This window comes from Lynx rufus, unplaced genomic scaffold, assembly GCF_022079265.1.
Source record: "Lynx rufus isolate CCGP_SWC_20201006 ecotype Redwood Valley unplaced genomic scaffold, mLynRuf1.p SCAF_7, whole genome shotgun sequence".
NCBI classification, from domain to species: Eukaryota; Metazoa; Chordata; class Mammalia; order Carnivora; family Felidae; genus Lynx; species Lynx rufus.
The window spans coordinates 93,420,342-93,437,686 of NW_025814889.1; the positions used below are offsets into that span (position 1 = coordinate 93,420,342).

General features: G+C 40.6%; 1 long non-coding RNA gene across 1 annotated transcript; it reads right to left on the reverse strand.

Moving 5' to 3' along the window:
• Nucleotides 1–14,660: 14,660 nt before the first annotated feature.
• Nucleotides 14,661–16,672, reverse strand: LOC124502301 (uncharacterized). The gene is made up of 2 exons (XR_006959896.1): nt 16,532–16,672; nt 14,661–15,848 (listed from the first exon to the last, which is right to left on the reverse strand). It is a non-coding gene; the product is annotated as an uncharacterized LOC124502301 (long non-coding RNA).
• Between the last annotated feature and the right edge of the window lie 673 nt (nt 16,673–17,345).

Sequence of the window (17,345 nt, forward strand, 5' to 3'; positions counted from 1 at the left end):
CTTTTCTGTTGTCTCTCATTAGATCGTTTCATGTCTTTTGGGGGTTTTTTGTGTGTTTTTTTTTTCTTCAAGAAGAAAAGGGTGTCTCATTGAAGCTTCAGGGAAATGATTGAATTTTAATGGAATCTAATTGGCTCCCATGGTTATCTCAGAGGAGCTGTGGTCATAAAAGTTAATTAAATTAGATTCATTTGCATATTCAAGACCATTCTCTTCCCTCACTTTAAAACCAGAGTAAGAGAAGATGTGTCCCACCTCCCCTGGATAGGACACACAAGAATGTCCAGATGGTTTTCTTTGTGTGCTTGGAATTAGAGTAGTAGGTTATTTTTTTAATCCTCTCGCCTAGCTTGGATTCTCCATTTATTTCAGGTGTGTGTCAATGCAAGCGTTAAATAGATATTCATTGTACTTCTTGCTTTGAAATATGTAACTGGTCCTTTGTAGAATGAACTTTGCTGTGCTTAAAGACTGACGTAATTTTCTAAACAAAAGGTGAATTCAGAATGTTCAGTAGAAAAGGAACTAGCAACATTCAAAGCCACAAAACTGGCTAGAAGCATCTCCCCTTTGCGTATACGCTTGCATGGTTATTGACAACATCTGTGTCTATAGCTTTCTTAGGGGTCAGAGGAATGGAACGATTGGATCCTAAGAGGATGTCTAGTCTACCCAGCTGCCTGTGGTAGGCCTAAAATAACCAGCTGAAATGGAACTCTGGCCTCTTTTCTGAAGCCTCAAGGGAGGGCTTCCTCCTCTATAATCCAACCCATTTTTAACAACCCTTAATATCATACCAGAAAGCATTCCCTTATGTCAAACCTATATCTACTTTGCTGCTGATTTACTGTTTATTCTCACATGAAATGCTGGGGGGGGGGGTCAAACTCAGGCCCTCCTCCCTGCTCATTTCTACATTTCTTTGGAATAGCAACTGGATGATGATATTAATTCAGTGCCCCCATCAGTCTCGATGGGTTAAAGGCATCTGCCCTACTTCCACTGGCAAGTGTTGCCCGTTGATATAGGTAAAGTCATATCATTAACTTCATTCTCCCTGTCATGAGAAGACAGGGTTGATTTTTAGGACTTGTATTTCGTTAATGAATACAAATGTGCCAGACCCAGTGCCAAGTTCTTGGGAAATAATGGTGGATAGGAAAGACTAAGAGCTCACCCTCATGCATGGAATTCAGACATAATTCAAGTAATCACAAGTGAGGTGAGAGTTACCAAGAAGTTTAGGTGACTAAAACAGCACACAACAATCTGACCTAACATAGACTGGGAAGGCAGGAAAGCTTTCTGAACAAAGTGATGTTTCACCTGAAACCTGAGGGATGAATAGGAATTATTAGAGTGAGAAGAGTATTTATGGCAGAGGGAATGGCATATGCAAAGGCCCTCATAGGAGAAAGGGAGTGAAGTGTTTGAGGGTCGGTGCTGAAGTTCAGACAGCAGGACAGAAGCTGGAGAATGGTCAGACATCACTCATGGCCTCTACCTGCTTAGCTGTGGGAGGATTAAGCTAGGACTGAAACCCAAAGCCCTGGTCCAGCTTTTGCAGTGTGAGAGCTTGGAGCCCCTGGATGCTTAGAGACAAGGGTCAGGCACCTGGAGAAAAGATGGAAAGAAAAGGCCTCACTTGCACACCCAGAAGGCCTTGATTGTCCTAGAACCCCACCCCCGCAAAATAGCATGCACAGCACAAGAGCAGCAGTCAGCTTTCAAGGGATTAAGGTGCTGTGAATGAAATTTTTAGCAAGTCGCACCTTTAGGGTCTCCAACCCCTCATCTGTAAGATAAGGAGTTTAGGCATGGACCCCCCCATTACTCACATTCTAGAATCATTTACAATAGTCCCCATATGGTTCTTTCGTTCTTAAGTGGGTCACATTATTACTGAGCTAGCCTACATTTGGGAATGGAGGAGGGGTTATTCAGACATAGAGGCGGACCTCTCTCTAATTCACTTTTTTTTGGGGGGGGGTTGAATTTTTTTATTGTGGTAAATATGCATAACATAAAATTTACCATTTTAACCATTTTTAAGTGTACAATTCAGTAGCATTAATTACATTACAATGTTGTACAGCCAAACCATTATCTAGTTCCAAAACTCTTGCATTCCAATTCACTTTTTTTTTTTACAGTGAGGATAGTTTCTTTTTTTTTCCAGTTTTATTGAAATATGGTTGACAGGGGCGCCTGGGTGGCGCAGTCGGTTAAGCGTCCGACTTCAGCCAGGTCGCGATCTCGCGGTCCGTGAGTTCGAGCCCCGCGTCAGGCTCTGGGCTGATGGCTCGGAGCCTGGAGCCTGTTTCCGATTCTGTGTCTCCCTCTCTCTCTGCCCCTCCACCGTTCATGCTCTGTCTCTCTCTGTCCCAAAAAAATAAATAAAAACGTTGAAAAAAAAAATTTAAAAAAAAAAAAAAAAAAAAAAAAGAAATATGGTTGACATATAACACTGTGTTAAAGGTGTACAACATAATGACTTGACAGCATAATGACTCAATATATGTTGAGAAATAATTACCACAATAAATATAGTTAACTCCAATTCACTTTTAAACAAGTCTGGGCAAGTTCTACAAGTGTCCTCACAATCTAAGAACCTGACTATCTATCAGGACTCCTGACTCGGACCTTGAGAGGTCAGGTACTGCCCTTAAAGCAAATGATGCTTCTTACTTCTTGTATAAAAATGTATACGAAGGGTACAAAAACCATAGAGTTAATTGCTAGGTAGTTCAATCCTCTCCTTCTGCCATGAGATAAATCATTTTGTTCAAGATCATAGTACTTAATACCCAAAATTTAGTGAGCTCCATCTATGTGCCCAGCACTAAGCAGGTTGCACATGTCATTTGACAGGTAGGTAATATTATCCCCATTTTACAGGTAAAGGAATCGATTATGGTGGGTCTAGATTTTCTCTTTTTTTTATTTTTTTTTCAAGTTTATTTATTTTGAGAGAGACGGAGACAACGTGAGCAGGAGAGAGAGAGAGAGAGACAGAGAGAGAATCGCAAGCAGGCTTTGCACCATCAATGCACAGACCGATGTGGGGCTTGAACTCACAAAACCATGGATCATGACCTGAGCCAAAATCAAGAGTCAGATGCTTAACCAACTGAGCCACCCAGATGCCCCTGATGAGACCAGATTTTCGACCCATTTCAGTCTGCTTTTAAGATTTGATTCAACCCTCTATACCTAGTTGCTACCTCGATGGCAGCTATAGGGCAGACTTGAAGAGGGCATTTTGAAAAATGAACAAAAGCTAAGGAAGACAAAAATTGAATTTAAGTTCATTCAGAACATACTCAGATTTGTGATTGGTTTTGTCACATATGTTCTAGTTTCTCCAATTTAGTCTTTCTTATCTCTCTAGACCATGGAATTGATGGTATTTACTACCCCAATTTTCAAGGATGGCATGTGGCTCAATTACTTAAGAAAATCCTTACAGCGTCAGGGTGCTTAGCAGGCAGGAAGGGTTAATAGCCCAAGGAAGGCCTGAGCTCCCTGCACCTCAGATCTGACACAAAAGACCAGGAATAATGAGGCCAGATGAACTGCCCACCCTCCAGAAACCTTTGCTGTGAGTCTCAATAGAACAAAAAATAAACATTGAGACAAGGGAATTGTCAGGTAAATTGATATTAAGAGTTCAAATTTTGTTTTTTTCTTTTTTCCCTTAACAGGTGTGCTTTGAGATTTCAAAGCAGAATGGGTTAAAAATAGGATGACAATAGCCAGTGTGAAAATAGCATAATAGAAGGAGTATAGTGAATTATACAAGAGGACTGCATAAGAAAACATAAATAAGAGCAGAGGCAGGGGCAAGCACACTAACACCATGGGATCTTTAAAGGGTCAAAATGAAACCATAGTATGATATCTTAAAATAAAAAAGAAATCTAGGGTTCCAAGGCATGAAGATTTTTAAATAGAAATGTTTGTCCCACAGAATAAAGTCAGACATCATTATCTTGCCCTGCAGGGCCTTCTGTGGGTTGCCTCTCCAGCCTCACCCCTCTTGCCACCATCGACAACCCTCCAAAGAATTGCTTGGATGCCTTCATTTGTTGTCATGCTCTCTAGCTCCCTCCCCAAGGCCTTACTTTCCTTTTCTGACAAGTCAGAGTAGGTGGGATCTCCCAATTATACCTTCTAAGAGCTCCATGCTAACCTTGTTTTCCTTGTAAATATTGCCCACCATCTGCCTTCCTACTAGAAGATCTGCTCTCCCAGGGCGGGGTCCATATCTGCCTTGTTTATGGCTATAGTGCCAACCCTAGCACAGTTATGAGTAAATGAATGAATGTTGGTAGCCATCGAGGTTTCAAACTGCCTAACTTCATGACATTTAAAGAAAACAATTGCTTCTACAATTCATGTATCATGTCAAAATTTAACTAGAGAAGCAGAACCAGTATCATTTTTTTTAATCTATCCATTTAGGGGCGCCTGGCTCAGTCGGTTAAGCATCCAACTTCAGCTCAGATCATGATCTCTCAGTTCGTGGGTTCAAGCCCTGCATCAGGCTCTGTGCTGAGAGCTCAGAGCCTGGAGCTGCTTCAGATTCTGTGTCTCCTTCTCTCTCTGCCCCTCCCCCACTTGTGCTGTGTCTCTCTCTGTCTCTCAAAAATCAATAAATGTAAAAAAAATTTTTTTTAATCTATCCATTTAGTTATTACACAGAATTGCCTTACACGGTTGCAGGAGCTGGCTAAGCAAGCCTGACATCCATAGGGCAGGCAGGCAGGAAGCAGAGATCACAAGCAGGATGGGACCTCACAAGAGAGTATCTGGTGGTGAGAGCATCCTGCAGAAGCCAGAGCTCTTGGTCCTGGAGTTGAACACACACACTTGGCCCAAAAGTCGGTGAAATCGAGTGAGGATTCAGCTGGAATGGAAAGCAATTTCAGGCCCAGCTGCCGCTTCCCATCACCAAGGCAAATCAGCAGATCAGCAACAACATGAGTTTTGTCCCAAAGTATTGAAAGAAACATTTTACCACTTTGCTCTGCTGTGTGGACTCTCTGACATCATGGAAGGTCTCAACGCTCCCTGGGGGTGGGGGAAATCGGATGAAGGTGTCAAAAGTACAAACTTCCAGATATAAAATAAAGACTTACTGGGGACGTATCGTACAACATGCTGACTTTGGTTGATACTGCTATGTGGCATGTTTGCAAGTTATTAACAGAGTAGATCTTAAGCGTTCCCATCTCAAGAAAACAAATTTTTTTTAATTTTTTTGTATCTATATAAGATGATGGATGTTGATTAAGCTTACTGTGGTAATCATTTCGCAATACATATAAATCAGACTATCATACCGTACACCTTAAACCTTATCCAGTGCTGTATGTCAATTATATCTCAATAAAACCGGGGTGGGGGGGGGACTTTCCACTGATTAAGTCACCTGGAACAATATCCCTTTGGTTGATTTGAAATCAGCTGAGTAGGGACTTTGATGACATCTGCAAAATCCCTTCACAGCGGCACCTAGACTGATGCTTGGTTGAACAATTGAGAGTGGGGGTGTGTGAGCGACAAAACAGTTGCTGCCATCCTATCATTCTCCAATATTTGCAACAGAAATCTCCTTCGTAGCCCACCATAGCCAGAGACATACTAGAGAGGGAATTCTGGAGGATGTAGTTCAGCCTAGCCAAGTTGACACATCACAAAGCCATCACAGGTCACATGATAGGACAACTCTCTCCTTAACCTCCAGTCTGACCCTGAATGAAAGAAATCAGTGACAGAAACTAGCAACATTCGTAAGTGGGAGGGCTCACTTTGCTAGCAGAAGTAGTGCTTGACCCTGCAGAGGCAGAGAAAAAGAGTAAACCTGAATAGGAGCATAGAGCCAGCCACCTTAGAGGAGCATGTTCTCAAGAAATAGAAGAGGTATAAAGGAGCTCTTAGAGCCAAAAGAGTGGGTGGTAAGAATATATTTCTATCAAAAGCTGGGGAAACTCCATCCCGATATTCTAAGCTGGAATATAGGTGTTCATCAATGAAAGTTTTTTGAATGAGTGAATCAATCAACCGGTCGACCAATGCCTCCTAACTCATCTATTAAGAAAAGCTTAAGGCCCAATATGAAACTATGGTGATAAATAAGACACACTGTCCTCACCTTATGGAGGGTTCCTAGGGTTGGAAGGTATACAAAGATCAAACGGCTCAGGCTATAGGCCAAGAGTTCTCTTAAGGCCCTTTGGCTAAGAAAGAGTCGTCAGATTGGCTGTCATCAGTGCCTTAGTGGGTACTAGGTACTCCTGTGTTGCCATTTCTGCATTGCGAGAGCCACACACACATAGGACGCAACAGGCTTTGTGCAGCTTCCAACACGAAATTAGGAATGAGAGCTGAATGTCTAGTTGACAATGGCAATCTGATGATTACAGAAACCCAGGTATGACTTATCTTGAATAATCAATGACTGAATTTTGTGTCTGTAAGCTCAGCCTATACCAAAAGCCTCTGGGAAAGGTTAAGAAAAAAACTCAGAATTTGCTCTCTGGCTTAGAATGATTGAATTATGCTGTGGGCTATGGTAAATTCATAGCAGTGCTAAAAATAGATGAAGAGCAGTTCAGTAACCCTGGGGAATTTTATCTGCCTCATTCATGCATCCAGAGATGCTGCTTACGTAAAGCCAAAATAAGCACAACTAAAAGGGCATTGAGGGAGATTGATAAAAGGTGATGAGTCAAATAGAAACCAAGAGAACAAGCAAGCAGTTAACAGCAAAGATCAGGACCAGTTCCTGTTGCAAAGATCTGAGCAAGAAGAAATGGGTGTATGAAGATGATACGGTATCTTGAACTTCCTAGTAGTTTCTAGAGGCAAATTTAGAAACCTCTTTCTGGAGAAAGCCACAGCCTCCAGCTGTTCTTTCTCTACACATTCAGGCCTAGACCCTCGTCACAGTCTCTCGGGGATTCACACTTCACACTGGCAGAGCACAGTCATCATCTCTCCTAGAAATACTCCTCCTTGGCCTCCAGGCAGAGCACCAGAAAGTCAATTAAGAACCTTTTTTTTTTTTAATTTTTTTTTTCAACGTTTATTTATTTTTGGGACAGAGAGAGACAGAGCATGAACGGGGGAGGGGCAGAGAGAGAGAGGGAGACACAGAATCGGAAACAGGCTCCAGGCTCTGAGCCATCAGCCTAGAGCCTGATGCGGGGCTCGAACTCCCGGACCGCGAGATCGTGACCTGGCTGAAGTCGGACGCTTAACCGACTGCACCACCCAGGCGCCCCAAGAACCATTTTAAAACGTTACCCAAGCAACTCAGAGGTAATAAGTAAAGATACCGAAAGTTCCAGGAGCTCCACTTGGCCCAGTTTGCCACCAACTTCTTGTAATGTACAAGTGGTTTCGAAAGGAAATCATTTATCCTAAGGTTGCAGGAAAGGTCTGCTCCTGGTCTCTGGCTGACTGTGGAAAGAGTCTAGGATTGGCTGGAGTAGCTCTAAGAGGCTGGAAATTTAGTTCATGGTCAAGTATGTCAGTGTTTTAAAACATTCTAACAAACCCAACAGCACCATCTGTAAGGACTGCATAATTTGCAAAATTTCTTGCTAAATCAGCTGGCCAAATGCAAAGCCAATTGCTTTGGCTTCTGTACAGCACCGTGCTGCAGCCCAGCCGGGAAGTATTTTAAGTGGATAATGAGTAGTTCCTTCTCTCAATGACTGTATTCAAATAACTTCCACTGCCTAAAATATGCAAAGTTCCTAGTCAAGGCTGCCTTAGGAACTTCTGCCCCTTAACTCAGAGTCTCAATCTTCATGGTGGGGGGAAGGGTATTAGAGTCCCTCTCTCTATCAATATTTAGGGAAGCAATGACTAGCAAAGATCTCATACACTTCCCAGCTAGCACACATATGCAACAGCGCGAGCACACACACACACACCAACTCAAACACACAGCTCAGATCAGTTCTGAGATAAGCAAGGCTTGCATCCTCATCCAATAATAGCAGCCAAGTCTTTCATTTACTTAGTTACAGTATCTTCTCTAAAATTATTAATTATTTGGGTACTCCAAATGGCTTTTTTTTTAATGAGGAAACACAGGTAGGAAGTATTTATCTGCCTTTCTCTCCTGAGAAATGTAGTTATCCATTGGCTATCCATGGAAAATGTTCTCTCTCTCCCAAGTGGCAAAACAGATGGAAGTTCCTTCTGTGAAGAAACCAGATTCTATACTCTTTATATCCAACCTCCATTACCTTCATCTTTGTAATTTAAGATATCAATAGACATGCAATAAATGCTTATTTGATTTATTAAGTGAGCCCCTCACTTACTGAATCTTACTGCTTAACCTCCGGTCCACAGACAACAACACCAGCATCATGAGCTTGTCAGAAATGTAGACTCACACCCCAGACCTCCTGAATCAGAATCGACATTTTAACAAGATTTCCAGGAGACTTATAAGCACATCAAGGTCTGGGAAACACTATTTTAGGATACATCTTGATTTGTACACTGTGACTATTAGTCTGGTAAGTTCTGTCACTCCTTGAAGATCATGTCTTGCCATAGGGGACACTTTTGTGGAAGCAGTGAATAATATCTGACTTCATTGGCACTAACGGTATGTCAGGAGTAGAGGGCACATAGTTAACAATGATAATGGGAGTTACACAGCTAGAAAAATGTGGAGCTAGGTCAGAACTCAATCTGGCTTCTGGGTCCACATTTTCCATCACTGGGCTACAGAGTCAGGTGCTGCTGCTCAGCAGGGGCACTGGTAGCCTGTAGGGACTGGCAATTTTAAGGAACCCTCCTCTCCCATGTTCTACAGGACGTTTAACATCCCTATCTGCCACCTGCTAAGTGCAAGGATACTTACAGTATCCTGATAACCTGAGAAAACACCCACACATTTCTAGATACCCATGGGGGTGGCCCTGGCTTACATAGAACCAATGTCTTGTGGCTTCATGTAATGATTTTTGAGAAACTCATTTTCTGGGATTTGTTTCTTTCTTCCAATGTTTAAGCTATTTATAAAATTCTTTGACATTTTATATTTTATTTTTCATTTCAACAGAAGGCTATAACTATTGAGTATCTACTCTATGCAGTCTAAAAGATAAGGTCCTTGCCTGCCAGCAGCTGACCATCTGGTTAGAGAAATTAGGCCTTAGCAATTCAAGGCATGCTATGATTAAGTCTAGAAATGACAACAACAGTAACAAAAAGACCTAGATTCATATTCTGACTTTATATCACTTATTACTTGTGAGTCCACTGGTATTCTCTAAGCCTCGGTTCTTCCATCTGTAAAATGGGAGTATTATTGGGGCACCTGGGTGGCTCAGTCGGTTGGGCGTCTGACTTCGGCTCAGGTCATGATCTCATGGTTCGTGGGTTTGAGCCCCGTGTCAGACTCTGTGCTGACAGCTCAGGGCCTGGAGCCTGCTTCGGATTCTGTGTCTCCCTCTCTCTCTGCCTCTCCCCTGCTCACACTCTGTCTCTCTCTCAAAAATAAATAAAGATTTAAAAAAAAATTTTTTTAATGGGAGTATTATTAAACACTGCATATAAATTGCCAACAGTGCCTAAAGCATTACATACGCTTAGTAACTGTGAGCCAGTTACTCACCACCTATCACTCACCACCTCCTCCCAATCAGGTAAGATAATAAGATATAAGGAAAGGATGTACATAAGAGAAGAGAGAGCATTCTAGACTCTTTGCTGGACAGCCTAAGCAAATACTTGGTGTTGGAAGTGAGCATGCCCAAGGAAGAAACCGTACAGGACTCACAAACTGGATGAAGTGAAGGGTCTATGCCAAGGAGTTATGAGAGGTGAACATGTGGAAGAAAAAATGAGTTTGCATTTTCAGAGACTCTCCTGGGGACTTCTGAATTTCTTTAGTATCATGACTTTCTAAGAAATGAAAAAAATATATAAGCCTACAGAAAAGTTAAACTTCTACACCAATGAGCTTAGATGTATCTATTACTAGTCACTGTCTTTAATAGAAATAAATACATGGCACTGCTATGGGATACATTTTAAATTTTTATTTAAATTCAAAATCTGTCATCTACTTTATTTCCAACTTCACTAAATGCCTTTTAAGTCCAGACCTGGGCTGAATCACATAGCTGATAAATAAGTATCCATATAGGAATATATTTAGTTCTTCAAGTTTATAAAGTCCACAATTTCAGCATAAAAGAGGATAAAAAGGAGTCCCCAAATATCTGAAAACATCCAAGAAGCTATTGCACTATTAGTGAGTTCAAATAGCTTGCTGAAACATTCTTATTACTGCTGCTCATTAGTAAAAGTACTGTAACACCCAGCAGAAGAGAATAATTAGCAAATCAATTAATTAAGGTCCTATCGACACTCCTCTTGCCACCCCCAATCACGTCTTTGTTGTAAATAAGCTTTGTTGCCTACATTAAAGTCATTAGCTCTCCATATGTAAATAATAATGTCCTTTAATTTAAACTGATTAAATATCAGAGAACAAATTTCAATCTACTCTTTCTGATCTAGCCAGGATATTAAAAACAAAGAGCATTATTGTTTTACATAACTTAGCAAATTCAACACAACTGTATACACTTTTGAATTCACTAATTTCCAGATTCACCTTCCCTCCTGAGGATATTAGCCAGAGTGCTATCTTTAGTTATAACACACACACACACACACACACACACACACACAAATACTATAGTAATTAAAGAAACCACCCATTTCCTTCCCCCCTGAGTTCCAGGAAGCTATGTTATTTCTGTGGACCAATTTCTATTTGCCAACTGTTCTCTAGAGCTTTTAACAGAAAATAAAATGTACTAGAAGCCATTCTCCAAATGACAGCCAAGAACACATCTCCTAGTGTCTCCTCCCTTCAGAGGAAAAAGCAAAAAATATTTGTGTGTATTTGAGACCTTTACACTTAGGATCTTGTTAAATTCTGAACTATTTAAAGCCTCACAATCTCTTGAAATGTTTGAAGGAATCTCTAGTCTCTAAAGTTAGCTAGATTCTTTGCAACATTCACCTCTTATTTTGGCTCCTCTAATTATCCCTTTTAACTTAATGCTGGTTGTTTTTATTTCTTCCCATCTTCCCTCACACCACAATGTTTACAACTGGATAGAATATACATATATATATATATATATATATACATATATGTATACATATATATACATATGTATGTATATATATATGTATACATATATGTATATATATATATATATATATATATATATATATACACCACGATGCTGGTGTGTGTGTGTGTATATATATATATATATATATATATATATATTCTCAGTGGTGACTTTTCAGTATGTTCCCCTCCCCCCCCATTTACCCTGGTGGGGGGCGGGGTTGGCAGAAGTTTTGGCTTTTTTTTTTTTTATCATTTTCCTTCTTCAGTCTAAACAGAATAAATTATCCATATAACCTCCAACAAACAACTTAACTATTTCCCACTCTTCAAACTTTGATCTTATAACACACATTGTATGTAACTCAACCAGTGTGGATGATTTCATCCTGAGAGGGGAGATGGGGGCCCTTATTCAGATCCAAGGCGGATATCTTGTGTTACCCAGAAGGGAGCCGAGGCAAGACAAATCCACACAGCAATTCCCCACTCTCCAGTCTTTTCTTCTCTCTGTTCTTGTCCTTCACAAATACCTCCCAGAAGGCCAGATTATTTTGTTAGAGAAGCTCCAAACTGCCTAAAATCCCAAACAGGACAAAAGCTTTAGCAAAGTTTATGTAACTGATACTTATTTTCCTCATTACAACCAACACAAAAAATAATCTCCCCTTCCTGCTTCTCAGATGATGCCCTTCACTTCCTGTCCAGGTCAGATTCCTCTGCTGGAGGTTCACCCAGGGCTCCGCTTCCTGCTGCCTTAGAGCATGCTTCATTTCCTGTGAACTTGATGCCAGTTTTCCTCACGGGCTCCTTACCCTGTCACACCATTTGTTTATCTCATGCTTGCTCCTGACGCCTTGTGCACTTACCTCCGAGGCCTGACATTCTCTCCTGGTTCTTTGCTCTCCAGCCTCACCCTTCCTTAAAACCATCTTTTTCACAGAAGTCATTCAGTAGCTAAGGCCAGTAAGAACTTTTTAAGATCCTGTTGATCCTGGTTTGCTTTATTAGCTTAAGAGTGAAAATTACCACCACCTGCAGGATTGATGTCTTTTAAAGGCCTAGAACCTCACAGTTAAGTATATATATATTTGGGGGGGTGACTGGGTGGCTCAGTCGGTTGAGAGTCCTGCTTCAGCTTAGGTCGTAATCTTGCAGTCCATGAGTTCAAGCCCCATGTCAGGCTCTGTGCTAACATCTCAGAGCCTGGAGCCTGCTTTGGAGTCTGTCTCCCTCTCTCTTTCTGTCCTTCCCTCACTGGTGCTCTGTCTCTCTTTCAAAAATAAAGAAACATTAAAAAAATGTTTTTAAAGAATATTTATTTATTTATTTATTTATTTATTTATTTATTTATTTTGAGAGAGAGGGGAGGAGGAGGAGGAGCAGAGAGAGAGAGAGGGAGAGAGAGAGAATCCCAAGCAGGCTTCGCCCCATCAGCGCAGAGCAAGACACAGGGCTTGAATTCATGAACTGTGAGATCATGACCTGAGCAAGAAATCAAGAATCAGATGCTTAACCGACTGAGCTACACAGGCACCCCAGGAATATTTGATATCTAAATTGTGTTGCTTATCAACTATGAGCCAGGCCTTTGTTTTTTGGTTTTGTTTGTTGTTTTTTCACACTGAGCAAGACTGCACCTACCAGCTGCCTCTCCTGACACCCAAGGTTAAATTGGTTCCTCTGGTCATTTTTTCCCATAATATCTTATATTTTTGTTGTTATACTTAAGACCAGTGTAACAAATTGCCTAATTATCTATTTAATAGGTTTCCCCCAGCAGCCTGTAAACTTTATGAGACCAGGTGGTCCCTCATCAAGCTGTCCTCTTTTTTTTTTCTATTCTACCTTTCCACTGCCAACGCAAACACAGGGCATGGCACATATTAGATGATCAATAAATACATATTGAACGCACCACAAAATAAAAAATGAAAAAGAAATGGTAACTATGGGAAGGGATGGATATGTTAATTAGCTTAATTGCAGTGAATATTTCACAATGCGTATGTATATCAAATCATCACTTTATACACATCAATCATATATACTTTTTGTCAGTTATACTTCAATAAAGCTGGGGGGAAAATACATATTGAGTAGATGAGTGAATGAATGGTATCTTCTCCCTTTTTTCATCCCTACTCTTCTCCTTCCAATGCTGTACCCAGTTCTCACCTCCACCCATGATGGCACATTGGCCCCGGGAAGACCAGAGAAGCATATGCCCTGCCCCTCTCTGATTATGTGAATAGCACCTCACTTTTGAGGTCCTTCCTGGAGCAGGGCAGAGTCACAGTGGTAAAACTTGGTTTGACTACAACAATACATCTTTCTTTAATCATTCCCATTAAAAACATAATCTTTCTTTATAAATATTCTCTACATCTTTGTCAATACATTACATAACCTGACATCCCTGGGTTCTATGGTGACAGATTTTGACACACATATAGGAAATTCTTCTTTAAACATGAATAGAAGTTGGCAAAAGATTGTTTTTCTGCACTACTTTGCAAAAACCACTAATGGTGGGGTGGGTTGCATAATAATAAATTATTCAGATCATAAATCTAAAGTAATTAGTTCATCATGATCAATACAATCTAAGTGAATTGGTGTGTGGCATTCAATTTTCATAATATAATTAGTTTTGAAATATTCAAATTAAGGAGACTAAGATCATCATAAAAATTACCGAGTCTCTTAATTTCTAAGTAGGAGAATCCTGCATTTTTTGGTCTTTATACTAATAAATCTTAATTATATTCTTTTTCCACTTAGATAAAAAAATGTCTTTAATCAAATCATGTCTTAGGAGAATCACTAAAGCCTTAGCCATTGACAAACATTCTAAGAATGATGGAAAGTCAGCAAAGGCCATTTGCTGATGAATTTAAGCTGTCTCTTCATAAGAAATTTTTTTTTCAGTAATTAACAGTTGGCAGTTTCCAAAACTGTTCCCTCTAAGCCACAAAGAACTTTTCTAAACCACAAAAACAGATAAATTTTATTTCTAATGAGAAACTTTGGATTATCATTCTATTCATATGTCCAATGTAAGCTATGTCATTTCCATAAACTTATTTTTGTGCTCTGGACTTGCCAAGATAATATATTGTCTCCTGTTTTCAAATTCTTCTGAGCTTGGAAAAGTGATGTCTACAGGGCTCATTAAAAGTGTACTCAATGAACTCTTGTTGTTTCAATGCAGAGTTTCTCAACCTGAGCGCTATTGACGTTTGGAGACAGTTCTTTGCTGTGGAGGCCGACCTGTGCATTGTGGGATGGTTAGCAGGATCCCTGGTCTCCTCCTACTCAATGCCAGTAGCCTCTCCCAGCTGTGACAACCAAAAACGTCTCCAGACATTGCCAAATGTCCTGTGGGCGGCAAAATTGCCCCCGGGGTGAGAATCACAGTTTTAAAGTACTGTTTTCTTCCAAATAAGAAGGCATTATTAACTCATTATTTTTCTTTCTCTTTATTCTTTACCAATAATACTAATAACCATTCATTGAACAATATTTAAAGCCTCATAAGAAAAATCTACCACAATAAAAATAATGAAGGAATACATTTCATGCAGAAATTGATTTTTTTCCTTTTTCCTGATTATTATCCTAGTAATATTATGTCTTGCCCCAAACTCTTTGCTTTATCAGTGGAGACATAGACTTGCAGCCAGAGCAAAGGTGCTTCTATAGGGTGACTAATAAGCTAGCACAGTGTAGTCCAGGGATTAAGGGAATGTCCTACTAGCATCAGACGCCTGGGTGCCTATCCTGGCTTAAACACTTCCGTGCCTCGATTTTTCTCATCTGGAAAATGAGACGATGAGAGTACTCATTAAGCAGTACTTCATCAGGTTTGTGGTAATATATAAAAAGCACTCAAAACAAGAGTAGAACTATTGTATGTACTTATGTATTCATTAGGTGGTATTAGTTACCTGTTATTAAGTCATTTGCCAGATCACCCAAAGACTTGCTATCTTGCCCTTGGCTGCTACAGCAAAGACTTCTAATCAGTAAGCACAAAACTATCATTTCCCTTAATCCTGAATTCTGGGGGGCTTGGTGGGTTCTGCCTTCCAGCAGCACTCTGTAGGTGAATTACTCTGCAGCTCCCATAACTCTAGGGACATGTTCACCACATTTTTTTTGAAGATGATGGGAATTGATTTTTATCTTTAATTTTTGCTTACAAATAATTCATCTGTTAGGAGAAAAATAACAAGCTCCAAAGGGAAAAAGCAGACACCAGTCTGTTCCCACATTGCCTTGAGTTAAAGAATAAGAATTATCTACCACCAATAAGCTTAATGAGAAACAACCTTCAAGTTGTAATTTCAATAGGCTATAAGTTGAGGTCTAGCTCTACCCACTGTGGTGGTCTTCTAAAGTTCCGAGTTAAATACTGTCTCATTACTCTGCCATATTAGTTGGGACTCTTTCTGATGAAAGTGACTAAAACCCAATTAAAACTAACTTAAGGGGGGGAAAAAGGGAATTTATCATCTCTTGCAACTTGGAAGTCCAAGGGCACTCTGGCTATAGATGGAGCTGAATCAAACTCAAGTCTTGTCTTCAGTTCTGTCTCCAGGCTCTGTTTTCCTCTCTCGTGCCGGTTTCATTCTCTCCAAGTGAGGATTCATCTCTTACCAAAGTGAAGGAATAATAAGGAAAAAGCATGTTGAGAAGTCCAAAGCAATGGCTACTACACTAGATAATATCCTGATTTACATATAATTGTTAATAAAGAAATAGGCTAAATAGAGGCCTGCTCCGTTAAGAAATCCAAATTCGACCCACTTTTCAGAGTCTAGAATAATTGCCACCTCTGCCATGAAGCCTTCTTCGATAACCTCAACCCTAGCAATTACTACTTTATGAAAACACTAAGGCACGTACTGTCTAGATGGCTTATTTTGCAAAATAGCATGAATCGCTTTGTATTATTAACTATATATACAAAAATATGGACATATACGTTTTATATCTCCAACCCGATTCTTTTTTACAACCACAGTTATTTTTCCTTATTATAAAAGTTGCACTCACTTCAAATTGTACACGGCATATTGAGCACTCATATTTATTGTAGGCTTCTCCCAATCGTCCCTGCCCTCTGCCCACATGATGGTAAAAGGATTTTATTTAAGGCATAAGTACATGAGGACAAAGAAGAAGGAAAAGCAACAAAACATGGGAAGCTGGAAAGCCAGTGGTAACTGACTTATCAAAGCCAAGGAACTGGGATAGATTTGGGAGAAGCTCAGACTAAAGGTGGTCTGTGCTATAGAATCCCAGAAAGACTTAGGTAGGAGAAGTTCCACATACCTCTGAAAGTGGGGTGGGGGTGCTGAAAACTGAAGTCTTGGTTGAATGCCCAAGTAAAAGCACTTTCTCGCAGGGGCGCCCAGGTGGCTCAGTTGGTTCAGTGTCTGACTTCAGCTCAGGTCATGATCTCACGGTTTGTGAGTTCAAGCCCCGCATTAGGCTCTGTGCTGACAGATTGGAGCCTGGAACCTGTGTCTCCTTCTCTCTCTGCCGCTCCCCAACTTGTGCTCTGTCTCTCTATGTCTCTCAAAAAATAAATGTAAAAAAATAAAGCCACTTTCTTGCAGCAATGAAAGGCACAGCATAGGGAATATAGTCGAGAGGACTATGGTGGCAGATGGTAGCCATGTCAGTGGTGAGCATAGCACAACACACAGAGCTGTTGAATTACTGTGTTATGCACCTGAAACTAACATAACACTGTGTGTCAACTGTACCTCAATTTTTTTTTTTTAAAGCCCTTTGTCGCCAGCCAGGACTCTTCTCTACCCAATGGAGGAGTGCAGCTGCCCCTCCCCAACCTAAGCAGAAAACCAAGCCTCCTCTTTGAGGAGATAGAGCCGAGAGACTCAGGCATCAAAGTCACCAGGCCCAGTGGGGGTCAAGGACGTACAATCAAAATCAAGGACACCAGGCCCCGCTGGGGTGGAGGAGTGGTCTGTGCATGCTAACCCATGCAACTCCATCCCTAACTACAGCCAGAGTAATGCTGCCATTGAGGCTCTCGTCGGTTGAACATTGACTACACACATGCCACTGTGCTGAACATTATACGTGCATGATATCACGTCTAACCCTCGAATAAATCCTAGGA